The sequence below is a fragment of the Prionailurus viverrinus genome, chromosome C2 (assembly GCF_022837055.1).
Source record: "Prionailurus viverrinus isolate Anna chromosome C2, UM_Priviv_1.0, whole genome shotgun sequence".
Taxonomy (NCBI): Eukaryota; Metazoa; Chordata; class Mammalia; order Carnivora; family Felidae; genus Prionailurus; species Prionailurus viverrinus.
Genome location: NC_062569.1, coordinates 40,907,174 through 40,930,439, shown reverse-complemented (window position 1 = coordinate 40,930,439; position 23,266 = coordinate 40,907,174).

The window sequence follows — 23,266 nt, the reverse complement described above, 5'->3', positions numbered from 1 at the left end:
ACCTCTCTGGGAGTTTCACATTCTATGATATCCCAATGCTTGTATTTTTATCTTTGTGCCATGGTAATACCAAGGCATACTTTACTATTTGTAGGAATGAGGAAGGATCTCAAAATTTGGATGCTACAGTGCAAGTTGCACCACCAACTGTTTTTGTAAGCAAAGAAAAATAAAGCCCTTCATGAAAAACTAATGAAGAAATTTACTTTCCAAATTATGAGAAAATGAATGCATGTATTCCTTCCCTAAGGAAAGAAATAAGATGACTTTATTTATATCATACCTTGTTCCATAAAGGATTAAGACAGCATTATAATGACTTTAAAAGGATCTTTCTATCAAGCCTTTAATATTAGCTGTTGGAAGCCATTTTTGTCAATATTACCAATGTTCCTTTGCTGCAGCCAGATACAGGTCTGCAGTGATGAATTAACTAAAGGAGCTTCTAAGAATGGAAACCTGAAATTCCAAGTGACTGAGGTGAGGGGAGGCAAAACTGAATTGGGATGTAAACTATGGCGATTTGAGTATGAAACTCTCACTTTCCAGTATACCTTATTTGGTTCATACTATTTAGACCCTTGTAATGTATCTGGTAATTTACATCTGAATTAAAAGAAGTGAAAGAAATATCAAATAGATTAAAAAATCTCTGAGTCATAGAGTAGAAATGGGGACATATAAGTGGAATGAAATATTCAAAGGCATTACATGTGTCTATGATCATAAAAAGTATTTTGTGTGGTGTATTTGCCAAAACCTATTCATTCTGATGCTCTTTCTTCTCTGCACAATTAAAGAAATTATACATGGGATATGGGCAATAGGTTGTTTAATGATGGCAAGGAAACAAACACCTGATATTCGTCTTGTTTAAAAAGGTGTATTATACATGTGTATTCTGGAAATTATTGAAAGCAAAATTTTCACACTGACTGGGATTCAAATTGTGACACTTATCTTGAAAACTTTATATTCTTCTCCCCACTAGCTTAATACAGAGATTAAAATATCATCTAGGGGGTGCCTGGGTGGCTCAGTGGGTTAAGCATCTGACTTCAGCTCAGGTCATAATCTTGTGGTCTGTGAGTTCGAGCCCTGCATCAGGCTTTGTGCTGACAGCTCAGAGCCTGGAGCCTGCTTCGGATCCTGTGTCTCCCTCTCTCTCTGCCCCTCCCTGCTCTGTCTCTCTCTCTCTCTCTCAAAAATAAATACAACATTAAAAAATAAAAAAAAGATCATCTGTTTATGTTCATCTTTTCAATAATTAAATATATTTGTTAAAAAAAACTAGTGATGGTATCATGGGAATTACAATGAATTATTCAAAATCTTACCACACAATGTGTTACATTTATACAAATGTTTATAAAATATAAAAATGTCTGTAATGAAAAAGCAATGGCCAATAAGAGCTGGGAAGTGAGATTAAGTGTCTTACAGAAGATTAGTACTTTTTATAAACTCTGAAGGGTAGATAGGTGTGTAATCTGTGGATAGCATTTGAGTGGCAGAAGGAGAGAATGAGGAAGGGCAAAACACTGGAAAAGGAGAAGTATCTTTTAGAAATGAAAAATGGACATGTTTTAGCTGGAGTCTTCAAATAAGGAGCCGGGGAAGAATTTTGAAAACATTGTTCTAGGCTTTGTAAATCAGTTATGATTTGTATTTTAGAAATATAGCATATGGTGGCAGAAGCTTACTCAATTAAGACAGTATTTTGGGGAGATGAATCCAACTCAGTATTCAGGATAGATTTGGACCAAGTTGGAAAGAGACGCAGGAGGAGTGAGGAGGATGTAGTGGCAGTAATGACAGTGAGATGGAAAAGGTCTGACAGCCTATGGGGTGGCAATTAAATTAGGGGGCAAAAAAGGGAGGCCAACCACTTTAAATTATTTTTTTAAAACAACTTTTTTACGAAAGTTTTATCATAGTGCTTATGAGGAACGATTGTGGAGTATTTTGCTTTGTTTTTGTTTTTCACATGAAGACAAGTACTTGTGGAAGTTTGTTTTCAGAAATGAAGGATTTGTGTAAATACATATCTATTATATCCAGGGAACATCTGTTCCCCTTTAGAAAATTAAAGATGGCAATGTCAAAAAACTCATCTCATTTCCGGATAAACCAAGCATCTGACAAAGGCTGACTTTTGATTCCCAAAATGAATAATTTCACAGAATGTCAGTTTTTAATTAAAAAAAAAGTTAAGTCTACTTAGAAGAGCAGTGAGAAGAAACAGTGACACCAAGCAAATGATGTTGCAAGGGCCTGGGTGAATTATAACTACATTCCTGTAGATTTTGGCTTTTTTTTTTAATTGAAGTTGCTTCTCCATTTTAAACACATTGGAATATTTGTATTAATATGTCTATTCAGTTCAACTAATTCAGTCCTTTTTCAACATAAATAAATTGAGAATGATGCTGAATATTATAAATCTGTGACACCAGATGTATTAAATACATAGATATCTTTTGGACAAAAATTGAGAGAAAATGAATGAAATCAAGTCATACTAAATTTACACTAAAAACCCCATAATTATTTCACTGAAATATGTATTGGCCTCAGAAACACAGGTAGCCATTTTATTTACATTCGTCCTGTAATTTTGTTAGCTTCCTGTTCTTCCTATTGCCTGTAGCTTGATTTCTAACCCATGGAATCCTGATGTCAGGAATAGTAATGGTTTTATTAAAAGAAGGCCACAAATCTGCAAGCTCATCAAGCATTGTCTATATATTAAAGAAATAATATGCCTGATACATATTTGCAAGATTTCATCACAAATATAGGCAGAGTTGACTATGTAATGGCTGGATTTAGGCTTAACCCTTAGCTTTAGGTCCCTCTCTTGCCTTCTTTGAGCTCTGCTTTTCTTTGTTCATTGGCTTCCCTCTTTTTTAGTGCAGACTTTATTCATACAGCTGGGAAGATGGCTGCAACGGGCTCCAGCTTACATTGTCCTTATGCTTCTAATTGCAAAGGAAGAGTGCACCTCTCCCAGTTGCTCCAGCAAGAAAAGGGGGCGGGAGGGAGGGGGGAGGCTCAGGGAGGCTTCTGATTGGCTTCCCTGCTTATTCATGGAATTATTGTGAGGGAGTTTGGGTTGGGGTATGTGGCTGGGAAGAATGTCAGTCTCATCTTTCCAGTGGAAAGCAGGGAGCTGAGTTTCCCAAAGGAGCAGAAGCTGTGCAATAATATAAGGACACAGCTTACAGTGATTTATGATATTAAAAACGATTCCCTAGTTGTGGAAATTTGGAGGACCAAAGTTTATAGGAAAAAGTCCAAACTTCTTCGTATGGTAGCCATATGAACCTGATTAATGTTTGTACTCTTCTTTTCTGTTTTTTCCTTCCTTTTCTGTTTCTTCTCACCCCTTTGTGGTCTCATGAACCATTCATACTGCTGATTTTTGCGGATGTCTGGATTTATGCTCACTAATTTCATTTTCCTGTAATGCCTTTCCTTCTTTTATAGATGCTCAATCCACCTCACTGTCCTGAGATATTTTTCCACCTTCTCAAGCAAAATCTGTTGTTCTATTCTGCAGAGGATCTTGTATACAGATATCTCAAGGAAAAGTTTGTGGGGAGGACAAAGCTGGCACCTTACTTTCATGGTATAAAGAAGTTCAAAATCATTTGTAGTTAGAAAAAAACCCCAATCTGACATCTTTATGCCCAATCGATATGAAGCAAATCCATGTTTCCTACATTGTTTACATGTGACTCTGGAATGTAGGGTCTTGTAGCAGGAAAAAGCATGGGTTGAGGGTTCACATTCCAGTTCTGGCACTCATTAGCTGAGCAATCTGGTGCAGTAGATTCTATAAGCCACAATTTTTCCCCATCTAATTAATAGGGATGTAAATAATAGAATCTCCTTCAGATTATGATGTGGAACAATGATCATTAGATTAAACTGTCTCATCATGTTATTCAAATCTTCTATATCCTTACTGACTTTTATATCTGTTGGCTTTATGAGCAAATGAAAGAGGTGTATTAAAATATCCTCCTGTTTTAGCTCTGTAAGTTCTTGCTTCATAAGGGATTATATGATTATGTTCATACAAAGTTAGCAGTGTTGTATGTTTTGTTATCTTTTTTGTCTGACTCTAAAATTTTCTGTCATTTTTTTAGTCCTATTCTACAAAATGTGTCTACTGTGCATCTGTGATGTTTCTAGTTTATTGTATTTACTAAATCTTTAGCTTGATAACGTTTTTGACCATTCCATATCTTAAATTCTGTCTGTAGTTCTTGATTCTAATATTGGAAAATCTAGAAAAACAATAGAAATGGAAACAAATGAACAGGATATCCAGATAATCAAAGATTTTTAAATAACTATATTAATATGTGTCTAAAAATCTGTGACAAGACTGGGGCGTTTGAGAGGGAAATGAATCTTATTTTAAAATATTGGGATTTTAGGGGGTGGGGGAGAGGGGAAAGTGGGTGATTGGCATTGAGGAGGGCACCTGTTGGGGTGAACACTGGGTGTTGTGTGGAAACCAATTTGACAATAAATTATATATATAAAAGATAAAACAAAATATTGGGATTTCAAGAACTGACAACACAATAACTGATATGGAGGATGGATTAATAACAGATTAGAAACAAATGTAAGATGAAATACTGAGAGATCAAAGATTGACAAGTACGGGAAAAAATGAAAGAAGCAATGAATGAACAGGGATAACATACATATAATCCAACTTCCAGAAGTAGTGGACAAAGCTCACTTACTTGATTTTCTCCTCCCAAAGGCAGCCAGACCTCCCACATGTCATTAATTAAGTTATACAGTGGTGTAAAGAGTAGTCTTCAGTCCTTCCCAGAATCAGTTTCTTCCTTTTACTCCTTGTTCCTAAGGGGAGATCTAGTTTTACCTGGCTTTCTCTTACTCAAGCCTGACCTCAAATCCAGTTCTCATTTTCCCAGGCAGGTGACCTGCTGAAACTCCTCAGTTTTTCAGCCTCTCTACTAGAATGCCAGATGCCATAATAGAGGAGCTGGTCCCAGATCTGGGTTCATTGCTTTAGGTTATCCTTTTCTCTTGGTCTTAATTCTGCAGTTCTTCCTCTTGTTAACACTTTAGTACAAATATTTCTTTTCATTTTTTCATCTTTTCTGTTATTCAACATGTCTAGCCCATTTTTTTTGGAAATGGAACTATTTCTGATTGATTTTCAAGTTAGAACAAACTGTCCAAACTAATTTTTAGAGGGATGTATGGAGACTATATCGGTTTCTGGCACATAAAGACTCTCTCTTAAAAACTACAGCCTCTTCTCTTACTCTGGCCTGACTTCTAAGAGATATCTTTGCTCTTCTTCTGTGACTTATTTCTCCTTTCTTAGACCATGTTGGTTGCCTGATCTTCTTTGTAGTTTTGATGAAAGTAAAAATAAAACAGCACCTATATTTTAATTCTTTCATATAAGCCGTTTTAATGGTTTTAACCCAAATTACTTCAAATTGTAACACAAATACCTTCTTGCTTAAAGATAAGGTAATCCTGTACCTCTGACATCTGTACTAAAATTAGGACAGGGAAATTAGAGGCTAGGGCTCTAATAGTTAAGGGGCATAAGGATATCCCATACTCCTTTTCCCCAGTGACCCAGTCCAGCTTCTTTTATCAGTCAGTTTTATCAGTACAGACAAAATAGTTTGGAAGCTCACAGGGCTCCTGACTGCTAACTCTAGTTTTTATCTGCACTTCTGGACAGACTTGTTAATGCAACAATCTTCTTGGACCATTGCCTTTGGGAGAAGGAGATAGTCAAATGCATGGGCTTAGGTTTCCATTTTAATCCTCGAACTTTATTTCCTGGTTTAATCCAAGTTTCTCAAGAAATGATTCACACTGCCAGTTGTTTCACAAGCCCAATAGATTTGGAGGCTTGACTTTAACTATGAAACATGGAAAAGAGATTTACTTGGAAGATGAATATATTGAAAGATACAAGAAAGATACTAAAAAACTCAAGGCATGTCTGAGTTGGCATTTTATTTTTGCTCACATTTGTATTTCTGTCTGTGATAGAACTATCTGCAGAAGGTATATTGTTGATGGTTGAGAGAGTGTCACCACTTTTTAATAAAACCAAAATTTTTCCAATATTATTGTCAAAAATAATATATTGTCAATAATATTGTCAATATATTGTCAAACTAAACTTAAATAATTGATAAGTAACATGTTTAGTCCTATTAATATATAACTTATTACTAAAAGAGATGCCTTTTCCCCCAGGAAATTCTAGTTGTTAATTGGCTGTTCAAATGTGTGTGTGAAATGTCTGATTCCATCACTGATTTTCTCTGCCTATGAAAACTGCGTCTACACATTTGATTGTGATTTGTTAACTCAAGGCTAATAATTTTCTTTTTTTTTATTTTGAGAATTTCCCTGGGACTCACTGGCTGTGGACAATCCTACTAATACCCACATTTTGCTGTTATGCTGTCCACTTCTGCATCCCTGTAGGGTCCCCACGAAAGGCCTGGACAATTATTTCTGGGAGACTACTGTGCCTGGATGTGATCATTTAGAGTTCCCTTCATGCTTCCACTGAGGTTGCCTTTTCTGCTGTCTAGAAATTATTTTGGGTGGAAGGTGTGTCCCATCTCTAACATTGGAGCTTCTTTTCCCTCTAAGAATGTTGTCTCTCTCTCTTAAAAACTGAGAACAAACTGAGGGTTGGTGGGGGGTGGGAGGGTGGGGAGGGTAGGTGATGGGTATTGAAGAGGGCATCTTTTGGGGTGGGCACTGCGTGTTGTATGGAAACCAATTTGACAGCAAATTTCATATATTAAAAAAAAAAAGAATGTTCTCTCTCTATGTAGGTTTCAGGGTTTTTGTTTTTGAGGTTTTTATTTTTTGAAATTCTATAGCACAGGAACTTTGAGGTCACATTTAGAAGTGTGTTCTTTTCTATCATCACTATTTTGAAGCCAGGTTATATTCCTTGCAAAAACTGGAAAAAACACTCTACCTAATCTTCAGGTGACTCGGTCCACAGCAGCTGCACTTGCCCCTCAGCCTGTCTCATAATGTCCCAAATGTATACAGCTTTCTCAAATTTTAAAACACTGATATCAACCTAGTGCTTAAACTGAATCCGTGGGATTAGGCTAGGGAAGTCTCTCCTTTCATTATCTCTTTCCTCTCATCCCTGACCCATTGCCTCATTTGGCAGGTACAAAACAAAAACAAAGGCCCCATAATAAGCTTACGCCTGGCGAGCCCCTTTATTCCTATAAACTCATATTCCATATAAACTCATACAAAGAGGCACTTCAGATGGTGAAGTGGGGCTCCAACCCGCCAGTTCATCAGACAGACATAGTGAAACTTTGAATTTAGATTCAAACATGTACAGAATCTTGACAACTTCCCGATATATTTAATCTCCATAGAAGGAAAAATGTTACAAATTATACTTTTATCAATAATCACCATCTACTTGTTGGAAACTAAACATTTGGCCAGCTGTTTGGAGTATGAAATGTGGCTATGGTAAGAACATATAGCTTTGTTGATGCTCTAATTTTCTATGATTCTAGATTGTTCCTCTTAAGGAAATGAAGACTAAGTTGTTGAGGGTATTTGAGGGGGAAGGAGAAAAAGAAAGCAGAATGTGGTATTAATTTCCTATCATGTTGGCCCAACTATAATCTTTATATAAAAGTATAACCATTAAATGAAATGTTTCTTATACATTATTTAAGATTACTTAATTATACAATTGGAGAAATATCTCCAAGAATCATTTTATTGGATCATTTTCAATATTAATATTGAAATATCAATATGAAGGTTTAAAGGTCACTCAAGGGCAATTGTATTACTTCTTTGGATGGCCTGTCCATGATTGTTGTCATTCTACCTTATGTCTGAAACATCACCCAACAATCCAAATCTTCTTTTTCTTTTCTATCATGAAACTAGGGCATGGGAAGAAGGTAGCTAGCAACTCATATTATGTGTGCAAATATTGTGTGTATGTCTGTGTGTGTGTGTGTATATAATACATATGTGTTTACATATGTATATGATCAAAAAAGAATTGCAGTCATTTGTACGGAAAGAAAGGAAATATGGAAATATAATATGAAAAACTTTGAGTAAAGAAAAACACCCGCTCTAGAACATAGGAATTTGAGAATGAACAATCACATGCCGTCTAACTTTAAGTCACCACTGAGTATTAACGTTAGGATTTTGTTGGGCTCTAAGGGGAGCTAAGCTTCTTTAAAGAAATGAACCATTTCTTTATATACTTTTATACGAGGCTTTTGAAATGGGTTCTATGGAAGGCAATGAGAAAATTTCATTTAGCAAATTGTAATTCTACTATGCTTAATGAAAGAGAAGTGTCCTAAAATTATCCTGAAGGATAGTGTCCTTAATAGAACCTAGCTCACTCACCTCACTCAGAGGTTTTCCAAGTGAACAAACATATCTGGGTTTTTAAACCAAGGGCTACAGTTCCGTCCTTCCCTCCCTCCCACTCTCGCACTCTCCCACACACTCTCTCTTCCTCTCCTCCCTCCTTATTAAATTAAGCCAGATGCAAATATTTTTGGTCCAATTTTGACACTGGACCAAATTATTTAGGAACTCAGTGGTATTTATATTTTTGTCTTGCCATTAGTTTGCTTTTTCTTAGTAATCTCTTTGCTTTTTAGAGCATTAAGCTTTTTCCTTTGCCAAGTTAGGTTGTTCTTAACTACTTTATTAGATTCATGTTAGACAAAACAGTTTTGAGCAGCACATGGAGGGTACTTTGTTAAACTATTCAAATTCTGTATGAAACCTGTTCAGTGGATAGTAGTTTTTTTTCTTTCCAAAGTTCTCTTGGAAATAACATTACAATTTAAATTTATTATTTAAAGTTTTCTTTTAAAGGCTGGGTTACAGTGAATCCTATGTACTTGGTTTATGGTACAGATAGCAGAAATATTTGATTTAAAAAACTAGTTTTACAGATTTAATCAGTTCCTGTGAAGCCATTTCATCCACTTTCATGCTCTGAACCATACATTTCATGCTTCTTTTTTGTGTGCTAAAACTACATTGCCTCCCAAACACTTCGATTTTTTTTCCGAGATGTTTCTTTGGTCTCTTTTAGATTCTAATGATACTTGTTACATTCAAAAACTATATTCTTAACAGTAAACTATATGTTTCCACCATAAGTTTATGGCTGACCACTTTCCCTGGATGATAGCTCAGGACCCATCTTTAGCTGTAGTTTTATGAGGTCAGCTGTTTTTCTCTCCAGTGCTGTCTGTTAAACTAATTCCCTATTCCATGGTTTTCCTGCTCCACCCAACATTCTCTCTAAGGAAAGTGCCACACTGGGGAAGTGTTTTCCTTTCTCAGTGGTAAATCTATCTGTCTATGTCTATGTCTGTGTCTGTGTCTATATCTATATATCTATACACATATATGTATATATACATATGTACACTTATATGTGTGTATGTGTGTGTGTGTGTGTGTGTGTATCCATTTTATATATTTGTCCATTCATCAGTCGATGAACATTGGGCTCTCTCCATAGTTTGGCTATTGTTGATAATGTTGCTGTAAATATTGAGGTAGAGATACCCCTTCAAATCTGTATTTTTGTATCTTTTGGGTAAATACCTAATAGTGTAATTGCTAGACCATAGGGTAGTTCTATTTTTAGTTGTTTGAAGGACCTCCATATTGTTCTCCAGAGTTGCTGCACCAGTTTGCATTCTCACCAACAGTGCAAGACAGTTCCCCTTTCTTTGCATCCTTGCCAACACTTGTTGTTTCTTGTGTTGTTAATTTTAGCCATTCTGACTGGTGTGAAGTGGTATCTCATGGTGGTTTTGATTTCTGTTTCCCTAATGATGAGTGATGTTGAGCATCTTTTCATGTGTCTGTTAGCCATCTGGATGTCTTCTTTGGAAAAGTGTCTATTCATGTCTTCTGCCCATTTTTTAACTGGTTTGTTTGTTTTTTTGGGTGTTAAGTTTGATAAGTTCTTTACAGATTTTGGACACTAACCCTTTATCAGATATGTCATTTGCAAATATCTTCTCCCATTTCATAGTCTGCCTTTTAGTTTTGTTGATTGTTTCCTTTGCTGTGCAGAAGCCTTTTATCTTGATGAGGTCCCAATAATTCATGTTTGTTTTCATTTCCCTTGCCTCTTATGACATGTCTAGTAAGAAGTTGCTGCATCCAAGGTCAAAGCAGTTGGTGTCTGTTTTCTTATGTAGGATTTTGATGGTTTCCTGTTTCACATTTATGTCTTTCATCCATTTTGAGTTTGTTTTTGTGTATGGTGTAAGAAAGTGGTCCAGTTTTCCCAAAAGCATTTGTTGACAGGTTTGTGTTTTTCCCATTGGATATTCTTTCCTGCTTTGTTGAAGATGAGTTGACCATATAGTTAAGGGTCTATTTCTGGGTTTTCTGTTCTGTTCCATTGATCTATGTGTCTGTTTTTGTTCCAGTACCATACCGTCTTGATACTACAGCTTTGTAATATAGATTGAAATCTGGAATCATGTCTCCAGTTTTGTTCTTCTGTTTCAGGACTGTTTGGGCTCTTCAGGTTCTTTTGTGGTTACATACAAATTTTAGTATTGTTTGGTCTACCTCTGCAAAGAATGCTTGTGGTATTTTGATAGGGATTGCATTAAATGTGTAGATTGTTTTGGGTAATATGGACATTTTAACAATGTTTGTTCTTCCAATCCATGAGCATGGAATACTTTTCCACTTCTTTGTTTCGTCTTCAATATCTTTCATATGTCATCTATAGTTTTCAGAGTACAGTTCTTTTACCACTTATTTAGGTTTATTCCTAGGTATCAACTGTAAATAGGATTGATTCCTTGCTTTATGTTTCTGCTGCTTCATTATTGGTGTATAGATATGCAACAGTTTTCTGCACACTGATTTTATATCTGTAACTTTGATGAATTCATGTGTTCTAGCAATTTTTTGGTGGAGTCTTTAAGGTTTTCTACAGGGTATCATGTTATCTGCAAATAGTGAAAGTTTGACTTCTTCCTTACTGATTTGTATTCCCTTTACTTCTGTTGGTTGTCTGATTGCTGAGGCTAAGGCTTCTTTCTATACTTAAATATTAAATACTATTGAATTAAATACTATTTAATATTACTATATTAAATAGTAATGGTGAGAGTGGGCATACTTGTCTTGTTCCTGACTGTAGGAGAGAGGATATCAGTTTTTCCCCGTTGAGGATGATATTACCTGTGGGTTTTTCATATGTGGCCTTTATGATGTTGAGGTATGTTCCATGTATCCCTACATTCTTGAGGGTTTTTATAAAAATGGATGCTGTGTTTTGTCAAATGATTTTTCTACGTCTATTGAGAGGATCATATTACCCTTTCTTTTATTAATGTGCTATATCACATTGATTGACTTGCAAATATTGAACCAGCCCAGGAATAAATCCCACTTTATCATGATGAATAATTCTCTTAATGTACTGTTGAATTCAACTTGCAGTATCTTGTTGAGAATTTTTGCATCCAGGATCATCAGGGATGTAGGCCTATAATTCTCCTTTTTTAGTGAGTTTTTTGTCTGGTTTTGGAATCAAGGTAATGTTGGCTTCATAGAATGAGTTTAGAAGCTTTCCTTCCATTTCTATTTTTTGGAATAGTTTGAGAAGAATAGATATTAACTTTTCTTTAAATGTCTGGTGGAATTCTCTTGGGAACCCATCTAGCCCAGGACTCTTGTTTTTTGGGGAGATTTTTGGTAACTGATTCAATTTCTTTGCTGGTTATGGGTATGTTCAAATTTTCTATTTCTTCCTAGTTCATTGTTGGTAGTTTGTATGTTTCTAGGAATTTGTCTATTTCTTCCAGATTGCCCAGTTTGTTGGCATGTAATTTTTCACAGTATTCTCTTATAATTGTCTTCCTGTGTTGTTGGTTCTGATCTTTCCTCTTTCATTCATGATTTTATTTATTTGGGTCTTTTCTCTTTTCTTTTTGATAAGTCTGGCTAGGAGGCTTTCACTTATGTTTTTTTTCCCCCTGAAAATTAGCTCTTACTTCTGTTGGCTATTCTATTGTTTTATTATTTCTATATCATTTATTTCTTCTCTAATCTTTATTATTTCCCTTCTTCTGCTAGATTTAGGTTTTATTTGCTGTTCCTTTTCCAGATCCTTGAGGTGTAAGGTTAGATTGTGTATTGGGGACCTTTCCTCCTTCTTGAGATAGGCCTGACTTGCAATATAATTTCTTCTTAGGACTATCTTTGATACATTCCAAAGTGTTTGGACTGTGGTGTTTTCATTTTCATTGGCTCCCATGTATTTTATTATTTCTTCTTTAATTTCTTGGTTACCCATTCATTCTTTAGTAGGATTTTTTTTAACTTCCATGTATTTGGGGGCTTTCCAAATTTTTCTTGTGGTTGACTTCAAGTTTCATAGCATTGTGATCTGAAAATATCATGGTATTATCTCTATCTTTTTATACCTATTGAGGGATTATTTGTGACCCAGTTTTATTTTGGAGAATATTCTATGTGTACTTGAGAAGAATGTATATTCTCCTGCTTTATGATGAAATGTTACAAATATATCTGTTAAAGTCCATCTGGTCCAGTGTGTCATTCATAGCCATTGTTTCCTTGATTTTTTGCTTAGATGATCTGTACATTGCTGTATTTAGGGTATTAAAATCCCCTACTATTATTGTATTATTATCAATGAGTTTCTTTATGTTTGTTATTAATTGGTTTATATATTTGGGTATTTTCAAGTTGGGGGGATAAATATTTATAATTATTGACTCTTCTTGATGGATAGACCCATTAATTATGATATAATACCCTTCTTTATCTCTTATTGGAGACTTTGTTTTAATGTTTATTTATTTTTGGGAGAGAGAGAGAGAGAGTGAGCACAAGTGGGTGAGGAGCAGAGAGAGAGGGATACATAGAATTTGAGCTGTCAGCACAGAGCCTGATACAGGGCTCAACCTCACAATCTGTGAGATCATGACCTGAGCTGAAGTCAGACGCTTAACAGACTGAGCCACCTAGGCACCCCTAGACTATTTGTTTTAAATCCAGTTTGTCTGATATAAGTATGGCTACTCCGACTTTCTTTTGACATCCATTAGCATGACAGATGGTTCTCTATCCCCTCACTTTCAATCTTCAGGTGACTTTATGCCTAAAATGAGTCTCTCATAGGCAGCATGTAGATGGATCTTGTTTTTTATCCATTCTGATACTCTGTCTTTTGATTGGAGTGTTTCATCCATTTATATTCAGAGTGATTATTGAAAGATATGAATTTAGAGCCATTGTGTTACTTGTAAAGTTGGTGTTTCTGGTGATATTCTCTACTCCTTTGTAGTCTTTGTTGCTTTAGTCTTTAAAAAAATTTTTTTAAAAATTTTTCCTCCACTCAAAGAGTCCCCCTTAAAATTCTTTGCAGGCTGTTTTAGTGGTTATGAACTTTAGTTTTTGTTTGGGAAACCTTTATCTCTTTTTCTATTCTGAATGACAGCCTTGCTGAATAAAGAATATACTTGGCTGCATATTTTTCCCATTCAGCATATTGAATATTTCCTACCACAACCTTCTGGCCTCCCAAGTTTCAGTGGACATGTCTCCTGATAACCTTATGTGTCTACCCTTGGTTAAGGGTAGGTTAAGGACCTTTTGTCCCTAGCTGCTTCCAGAGCTTTCTTTATATCTTTGTATTTTGCAAGCTTCACTATGATACGTTGTGGTGTTGATCTTTCTTGATTTTCAGGGGAGTTTTCTGTGCCTCTTGTACTTGAATGTGTGTTTTCTTCCCCAGATCCAGGGAAGTTCTCAGCTATTATTTGTTCAAATAAACCTTCTGCCCTTTTCCCCTTTTCTTCTTCTTCTGGGACTCCTATGATACGGATATTGTTTCATTTTATGGGGTCACTAAATTCCCTAAGTCTCCCCTTGTGATCTAACAGTGTCCTTTCTGTCTTATTTTCAGATTCATTATTTTCCATAGTTTTATCTGCTATATCACCTATTCTGTCCTCTGCTTCTTCAATCCTAGTTGTGACTATATCCAGTCGGTTTTGCATCTCATTTATAATAACATTTTTTTTATTTCAGCTTGACTAGTTTTCAGTATGATTAGTTTTTAGGTCTCTGTAGCAAGGGTTTCTTTGGTGTATTCTATGTTTTTTTTTTCCAAGCCCAGTTAGTAGTCTTATGAGTTATGTTCTAAATTCTTGTTCAGATATATTGCTTATGTCTGTTTTGAGCAAGTCCCTGGTGGTGATTTCTTGACCTTTCTTTTGGGGAGAATTTCTCCTTGCTATGTTGGCTGTTTCTGTTTTTATGTGTTTTAAAAGCTTGTTTGTTAGGTTTCCTGTAGCTGAGAGACCTGCTATATTAACAAAGGGTTATACACTGTCCCAGGCCTGGTACTTCAGGAAGTGTTGCTGGTGTATGATGCGTGTAGTCTGCTCTTGCATTTTGGCTGCTCTTTCCCACTGGTTAGTCCTCTGCAGAGCTCCTCCTTGTTTGCAGTGGGGAGTGTTTGGATCTTTAGCTAGGTGTGCTTTGACTTGTTTGTTAAAAGAAGCCTGGGGGAAAAAAAGGGGAGGGAGGAAGCCTGATTCCAAAAAAAGAGAAAAAGGGAATGAAAAAAAAAAAAACAGACAAGAAAAAAACTATAAGGCTGAACTGGAGAAAAAGACAGGAAAAAGAAAAAGAAAAAGAAATGAAAAATTGAAGCCTCATCCCTCCCCCCCAAAAAGAAAAAAAGAAAAAAAAAAGGAAATGAAACAAACACACGGGAAACGATGAGCCTGATTCCAAAAGAAAAAAAAAGAAAGAAAAGAGAAAAAAGAAAAAAAAAAACTAAACCTGGTCCTATCTTCACCAGAACTGTGGTTTTGTTTTGAAGCACTCAATTTTCAGTACACGTTATACATGCAGGGTACTGCCTGTTCTTGTGGAGGAGAGGGCCAATATGGTAGCTCAGAGTCAGTCTTGCCCCAATTTTAAGCAGTTGCCAGTCACAGCGGGGCTGGGTTTGGTGTAAACAGGTCCTGCCTCCACTGGGGCTGCTGTGCTGCTCTCTGAAGTCGCGCCGTGTTGGGGGGAAAATGGCGCCACCCCAATCTCTCATCCCCGGACGGGATCTCACCAACCTCACTGTTCTAGCAGCCCTCACAGAATAGTGAGGGCCGTCAGCTCACTCTGTGCCACAACTCTTGAGTTTTTTCTTTGTCGTGTGGCTGGGTATCAAAACTCAAAGTCTTAAAGGATCTGGCACCGGGCGGGCCTACTCCACTTGCTCTGGAGCAGAGCCTCTCTACACTGTGTCTGAAGTCGTCTGTCTTGGAAAAACAGTCCCACGCCTGTGCAGTGCATGGAATCTATGGTGTAACACCACTAAAATCAGCAAAGGTTGTATTCCCTCTGAGCGTGCCTCCGTCCCCTGCTGACAAAAGGCCTCTTATTGGTGCCTGCAGCATCTTTTGTCCTTGGGGAAGCAATATACCTCTTCCAGAAATACTCCAGGAAGGGAAATGTTCTCTCCCAGTGTGCCCTGGAGATCTCTATACCATGCTATGCCCTCTGGGGCCAGCTCTCTTCTCCCTAGGAGCGCATGCCATAGCTCTGCTCCAAAGAAAGTTGCACACTTCCAAAACCTCAGAATTTGAGCTCCAAAGACTCTTTGCAAAAAACCCTGCAACACTCAGTACTTCTTGCTTCCCAGTCCATGATCTAGAGAGGTTCTACTCTGTGTGAACCCAGTGTTGCACTCTCTCAACACCCCCCTCTATGTTGTCCCTCCACAGAAAGGGTTCCTGCCCCTCTGTGGAACTGCCATTTTTCTCTACCCCAATTCACTTCCATGCACCTAGTCCTGCCACGCTGTCTCCTTCCAACCATGGAGATCCTTCTGTCAGTCCTCAGATTGATTTCCTGGGTGTTCCATGTGATCTGATGTCAATACATACCTGTGTTTGAGGGATGAAGGAAGCCTGGTCCCCCTACTTCTCTGCCACCCTAACTTCTCTCCACAAACTACTACTTCTTATTAGTTGTATTTTGAGAAACACTTGTTTGAAAAAAAAAATCACAAAAGCATTCAATAATGGATTCAAATGTGATTACATATTGTTAACTTTAAGGGGGAGGGTCTATGCTCAAAAAGCATTTTGTACATATGTATAAATGACTTTCTTTTTTGGAGGGTTGTGTATATGGCTTAAAGCATTTCCATCCATAGTGCCCCAGACTTAGTGTTTGTTAAAGTTGGGTACTGTTTGCCTATGCCAGTTTTTCATCTTCCTTGAGATATCTACTCCCATAATACTAACTAGATATTTATGTTGATATTCTGGAACCTTAAATTAGTATGTTTTTTTTGTCTTTAAATTCTATGACTCTTTTGTATGACCAGATAAAAATATTGGTTGATTAATTAGAAATTTTTCTTTTCTGGTTTATTAAAAATTTTCTTTTCTGGTTTAATATCTTTATTCCTAACTCTCTTTTACTATTCTTAGCAAATCCTAAGCTTATGACTTTTACTTTATCATGGGTGGTATAAATCAGCACTGATATTTTGAAGCTTGGAACTTGGGAGAAAATAAAATGAGCTTATTGTCTGCTAACATTTTACTTTGCAAAAGAGATACTATTGTGGACTAAAATTTATCTCCCCCCAAATTTATATATTGAAGCCCTAACCCTCCATATTACTATATTCAGAGAAAGGGCTTTAAAGAGGTAATTATTGAGGTCATGAGGACTGATGTCCTTAGGGACAGCAGGACTGGTGTTCTAGAGACACCAGGAGTGCATGTTCATAGAGGAGAGGCTACGTGAGAACAAAGAAGATGGTCATCTGTATGCCCCATAGAACAGCCTCAGGAGAAACCAAATCTGTCAACACCTTGATGTTGGACTTACAGCCTCCAGAGGTATAAAAAGTTAAATTTCTGTTTAAGCCTGGGGCTTAAGTCTGTGTTTTTTTGTTAAGACAGCCCTAGTGGTTTATTAATGATATAATCAGCATTAGGTATAGTAAAGCACTGGTCTGACTTGGTGTTTAAAATTTTATTAATTTAGCCTTATTTTTTAACTTCAGTAGGAGTATTTGAGTTGAATCCAAAGATATAGTTGATTTCAAGTGTAGCCACACTATCGTCATTTATCACTGAACATGAGGTTTTAAGGTAAAAGGTCCATAAACTCATCCACTATTTCATATTTCCAAGCTTTGAAACTTGCAAATGGTGATGAAGTACCTGTTAAAGCTAGTTCTAGATTTCTAAGAATGAATTTGGAAACTGGAATAGTGCTGTAGATGTTGGCTCTATTGTATAATATACACTATCTTGTTGGGTGAAGTTGTGTTGGGAAAATCTGCACATTAGGTGTATTCACCATAAATTGTAATAAAACAATATTCTTAGGAGTTTGATAGAGGCTGTCTCTCTCTCTGCTGTATATGCTTATAAGTTGGCAGAAGTCTTTTACTATTCATCAGTGTGCTAATGTGATTACTTTTAGACAAGACAGATGCTTGGATCTTCTAGGATTTCAGAAATGCTTATTTGGCATCAAAGGGATCATAAATCTATTGTATGTGATTAAAATAAAGTCTCAAGTGGACTGATATATAGACTTGTGACTTGGCCATTCAAAGCAGAATCTAAGGATTTGCCTATAAGCTGCCAAAAGAGCTATTCAATTTAGTCATGTAAGTTTCAAAATGACAATTTAGCGAAAAATGTCAGTTGTGCTACTCGGTGATATAAAAAGCAAGATAATATTTGGTTAGATAAATTGTTGGTTTTCATTTTCTTTTTAATTTTGGTCATATTTTCTGAGCTATTATATGTATTTTTTTTCATTGCCTGATTAGGACTTAAGCTGAGATTTGCCAGAAATGTTCAAGGAAGGAAGACTGCAGCAAAATTATCAAGACATTAGCATTTTAAGCATATTTATAACATTTTGGAATAAATGAAAAGCAACATTAACAAAAAACAAGATAACAAACACTTCTTAAGTAATGATAAGAGTTGAGTGCTATCTGCTAGGTACTGTATTAAATTGTTAATATATACGTATCAAATTTAGTCTTTCAAACAACCCTATGAGGTAGATATTATTTTATATGTGAGTAAACTGAGTCACAGGGGGTTAAGGAAAGCAGTCAAGCTGCAGAACTAATAAGGGATTTGAGCTAGGGCTGTCCAACTCTAGGGCCTGTGTTCTGACCTCATTAACTTCATGGTGCCTTCATGCGCTAGTAAATACATATTAGGTATTAGGTGATTTGTTGAGTAATGGGTTAAAAGCATTTGCAGATGTTACCACAACTTTGATGAGAATATAACTTTTGTTAATAGCATGTAATTTTCGAGATAAGTTTATTAAATTGCATTCTAATTTGTCAATGGTTGATAAGATCACAAACAGCTGGGAAGAAGAGTCTGGTTTTTATTCTAAGCTCTTGTTTATTTTTAATGAAATTAAATACAATAACAATCACATGGTCTTTTGAATTTCACATAAGGGTTTGATTCTTTTCAGTTTATTTAAACCCTGAAATAATTGTTTTTGATAGGGCATCTGTTAATATTATTTCTTTTTACAGATCAGGCAAAGGAAACTGATTTCAAGTGACATGCTACAGATTTTATGGTGAATAAATTAGAGTTATTTGTTTATTTGTTTGTTTTCTCTTTGCTTTTTTCACTAAAATTCTTATGTTCTTGAAAAATGCTATAAATTCAGAGGATTCCTAGAGTTTGTGAGAGAATATTTTCAAAGTAAAGAATCTTACATTTGAATAATTCATAAGCCTAATTGATAAACTGGTTTAATGTATATATACACACATGTATATACATATATATGTATTATACTCATATAGTTTATATATATGGTATATGTGATATATGTGCATATGTATATTATGTGTACATAATACACATTTATTTATGAACTGCTTTGAGAGTGCTCTCTCTCCTTCAGTCTGTCTGTTTCTCTCTATATACATACACACACATGCACACATTTATGTGTATACATACGGATCTTTCAAAGCAAATCTTAGTGGTATAGACACTTGAACTTGAAAACATTTTAGTGATGGGTACATTGGAATCATATTATTTGCTAGTTTCATTTAATTACTTTTAGCAATGTTTTGGGGGTCCTAACATGATTATTCACTTTTTCATCTTTCTTTCTTCATTGTTACAAATTGAAAAATTGACCCAAGCAGCAAAATGAGGCAAATTAATATATCAGATTTTATTGCTGGTAAAGTTGGACGGTAGCATGTGGTGGGTGACCCAAGGCTCTCTTTTAAGACAATAAGCCTATAGAGTGGGGCTCACCCTGTTCTTCGTGGAGTGTCAGACACAGAAGATGAAACAGAGTGAGACCCGGTTGGGCCTACTGGGAGAGATGCATTTTGTTTGCCCAGCATCTGGGAACTTGTGTGAACAAGTTCAACTATGCTGGGGCTCAGAGGGCCATAAGCAAGAGATAGGCTGAGTAGAGTTGACATCACTTCTGCAGAATTCACTGGTCACAGGAGCCAATCATTATTCACTGTCTTGGGGAGGAGTGACTTATAGGATGAAGAAGAATGTAGACAATTTTCTCTAGAATGTGGAACTGTTGAATAAAAATTTCCTGTTCAGCATCACAGTGGAAATGTAGCAAGAAGATCTGGGTCCTCCTGTATCCCCATTGATGTGTCCTCTTAACCCATTGCAGCATAGAATCTGAGCCCCAAATTCTTTCTCTGTTCTATTTTTCACGTTAAATTATGCTCAGCTATACGCTCCAAAATAGCTTATGAGAGACTGTGCAGGTGACCCATGATGACATAAATACCACAAATACAACGCCAGCAACATAAAAATCAGTATGAATCCCTTCTCGTTATTAAATTTCTGGGTATAGGGGCGCCTGGGTGGCGCAGTCGGTTAAGCGTCCGACTTCAGCCAGGTCACGATCTCGCGGTCCGTGAGTTCGAGCCCCGCGTCAGGCTCTGGGCTGATGGCTCAGAGCCTGGAGCCTGTTTCCGATTCTGTGTCTCCCTCTCTCTCTGACCCTCCCCCGTTCATGCTCTGTCTCTCTCTGTCCCAAAAATAAATAAACGTTGAAAAAAATTTTTTTTAAATTTCTGGGTATAAATTAAAGCCCGCAAATAAATAGTCTATTAAATAGTCAATCCTTTTTGGCACTCCTTCCCCAATATTCTTATATGATAAAGTTATTCTCAATAATAGAAGCCTGAAATCTTGAGGCTGTTTTTTTCTATGTCTGCTTTATGACAGACAAGAGAGTACAGCCTCAGTAGGGCATCTCCTCTACAAGTAATAGATAATGCTTTCAGGAATAACCAATTGTGACAGGTGTGCAAGCAAGTACCTGTGTCAGTCCTTTTATAGTCTGTTCCTCCCCAGATGGCCGGTGGTTTACAACTTGAAGAAAGTATCTCTGAAACATTTGTACCAAAGAAGTCACTCCCTTCACTACTTGCAGGAATTTCTATAACTCTTCTTCCCTATTTAAGTGAGGAATCAATCCATACTAGGAACTTCTCAGCAATTTTAAAAACCTACATGTCTGTGTCTTACTTCAGATTAATTAAGTCAGAATCTCTAGGGGTGGGACACAGGCATAAGTATATTTTAAAGTACCTTGAGTTAAATCCACTAAGAGAATGGAAGAAGAGCATTTCATAATAGAATCTCTGTTCCTTACCTCAGGGAGGTGGCCTATGTTTTCATTCATTCTTGGTTGATTTATAGTCAGTCTCCATGTTGCTCAACAATGACCTTATATTAAGGATCAGAGGACCTGCAGAACTTGACAGTCCCAGATATATTGTTGGCACAGGCTTCAGAATCTTCCTCATATCTTGGTCATGCTTTGCACACTGATAATTTTATTTTTAATCTCATTATTTCCCAAACCGGTAGATTGTATATGTTTGGATCGATTTTCTCATTTGAACATCAGTATCCTTAGGAAGCATTCTCCAGAGCATTAATCATTACATTCTTGACAAGATCCCCAGGCACCCCAATCTAAGCCTACTGTGTCCCAAGGGTTTTTGTATAAAGCCTGTTCCATATCATTTGGCATACTTCTGTCTCGACATTCTGGAAATCTTAATGATATCCCTGTTGGAATCTGATAGAAAGGTAAATGTGTGTGGCCCCTGATTATTGTGTGAAGTAAGTATGATGCTGATGAATATCTCTGCTTAGGCTTCTAGCAGTTCAGCATATACAGCATCATAGGCCATCTCTTTTCTGCAACTACTGAAGCTACCTTATCATCTGAGTTCAAGAATTTGTGTTTGAAAACTAGGTAAACATCTATATAATTTTTTAGGCTGCTGATGAGTAGGATCAAGCAAATAGATAGTAATAAGTGGAATTTCTCTTCCTAAACCCTCTATGTCAACAGAAGCATCCGTAGAGTAGGGCACATGACGGAGAGTGAGGGAACATGGGTCTGAACAGACAAGTTTATGTCTCAGTTTAAACAGATTTGCTAAAGATTAGCCTTGTCCTCTAAGTAATAAAACCTTCCTGGTTTGTAATCACAGGGGAAGGTAAAAGATAAATATTATGCAGGACAGAGCACAGACTGAAGCAGACAGAGAAATAATGAGGGCTCAGAATTAGTTTCTTACTCTTCACTTAGAATGAATAGAAAAAATCCAAGAGAATAATACTTAAATATGATCTAAATTTGTATTTTATTTGCATCAATCACAAAATAATTGATATTTTAGTCCCATCTAGATGGGTGAATAGCAATAGCCACTTGTGAGTTTTTCCTAATTCTTCTTTTGATTTCATATTTTTTAAATTCTTCCTTTCTTCTGCATGCTGCATGTGCATATTTTAAAATATGTATGTGTCTTTTTGCCATAATTGTGATTTGATATTTAATGACTATAATAAATTAAACAGCATCTATCTAATAATAAAAACTACATTACATTCATAGTCTACAAACCTTTATAATCTGGTTTGAAATTTCTAGGAAAAATGAAAAGAAACCGAGTTGAAACTCTGATCATGTTGCATTAGGTTATCACTGTACTCTCTCTCTTTTTTTTAATGTTTATTTATTTTTGAAGGAGAGAGAGACAGAGTGTGAGTCAGGTGGGGGGCAGAGAGAGAGAGAGACACAGAATCCAAAGAGGCTCCAGGCTCTGGGCTGTCAGCACAGAGCCCGATGCGGGGCTCAAACCCACAAACCGCAAGATCATGACCCGAGCTGAAGTCGGACGCTCAACAGACTGAGCCACCCAGGCGCCCCACTGTACTCTTCATATTCAAAACAGGGTCTGCATATGTGACAAGAAGCTAGAATGTCTCCTGTAGATCACATCAGAGAAGTGTTACATCCTCTGCTCACTTAAAACTAATAAAATTTCTCTTTATGTAACGTTCTTTGTATTAGCGCCTACTGCATCTATTTTCAGGTGTAGCCTCATTACTGAAAAAAACCCAGGGAGGAAAAATCCTTGGTGAAATACCACAATGAAATGAGTTCATTTTTAGAAAATTTTTGAGGATGACTGAAAATGTAGGACAATTAATCACATTGTCTTATGTGGACAGTAAAGATGAAATATGGGGTATTGTAATAAATCTCTCATGGATTTGTGATAGTCCAATTAGGGTAGGCTAATCAGATATTTGGAAAGTAATGTACTACCCATTGATTTTCTTTGCTAGAGGAATGGGATCTCACCATTCATATCTCCCAAACCTTGACAGCTAATTACTATCAATTTTGTTTATTTGATCCATATTTTTCTATTCCTTTTACTACAGCAAAGTCTGCTAAATAGTGAATACCGGTGATGGCCTTTAAGCTTGAATTTGAGACATCTCCTTGTTTCCTAGAGCGGCTTAATGCAGTGGTCTGAAGTGAATGTGAATCGTAGATCAAGGGGGATTATGTGAGTCTGGCTGGAACTTTATCAGCCGTCAGATTTAAAGTGCATGCATGAAGTTGTAGGTAGAAGACAAGTCAGAAATATGGGGCATGGAATTCCAAACAGATAGGAAAAGGGAAAATGAAGATGGTTCAGGAAGAAGCTTAAATGTTAACGTATTGGCATAACTAGATAGGGTGGGCTTAATGGGCAAGGCCAGGCAGGACTCACACAAATTACAGCAGAGTGGAT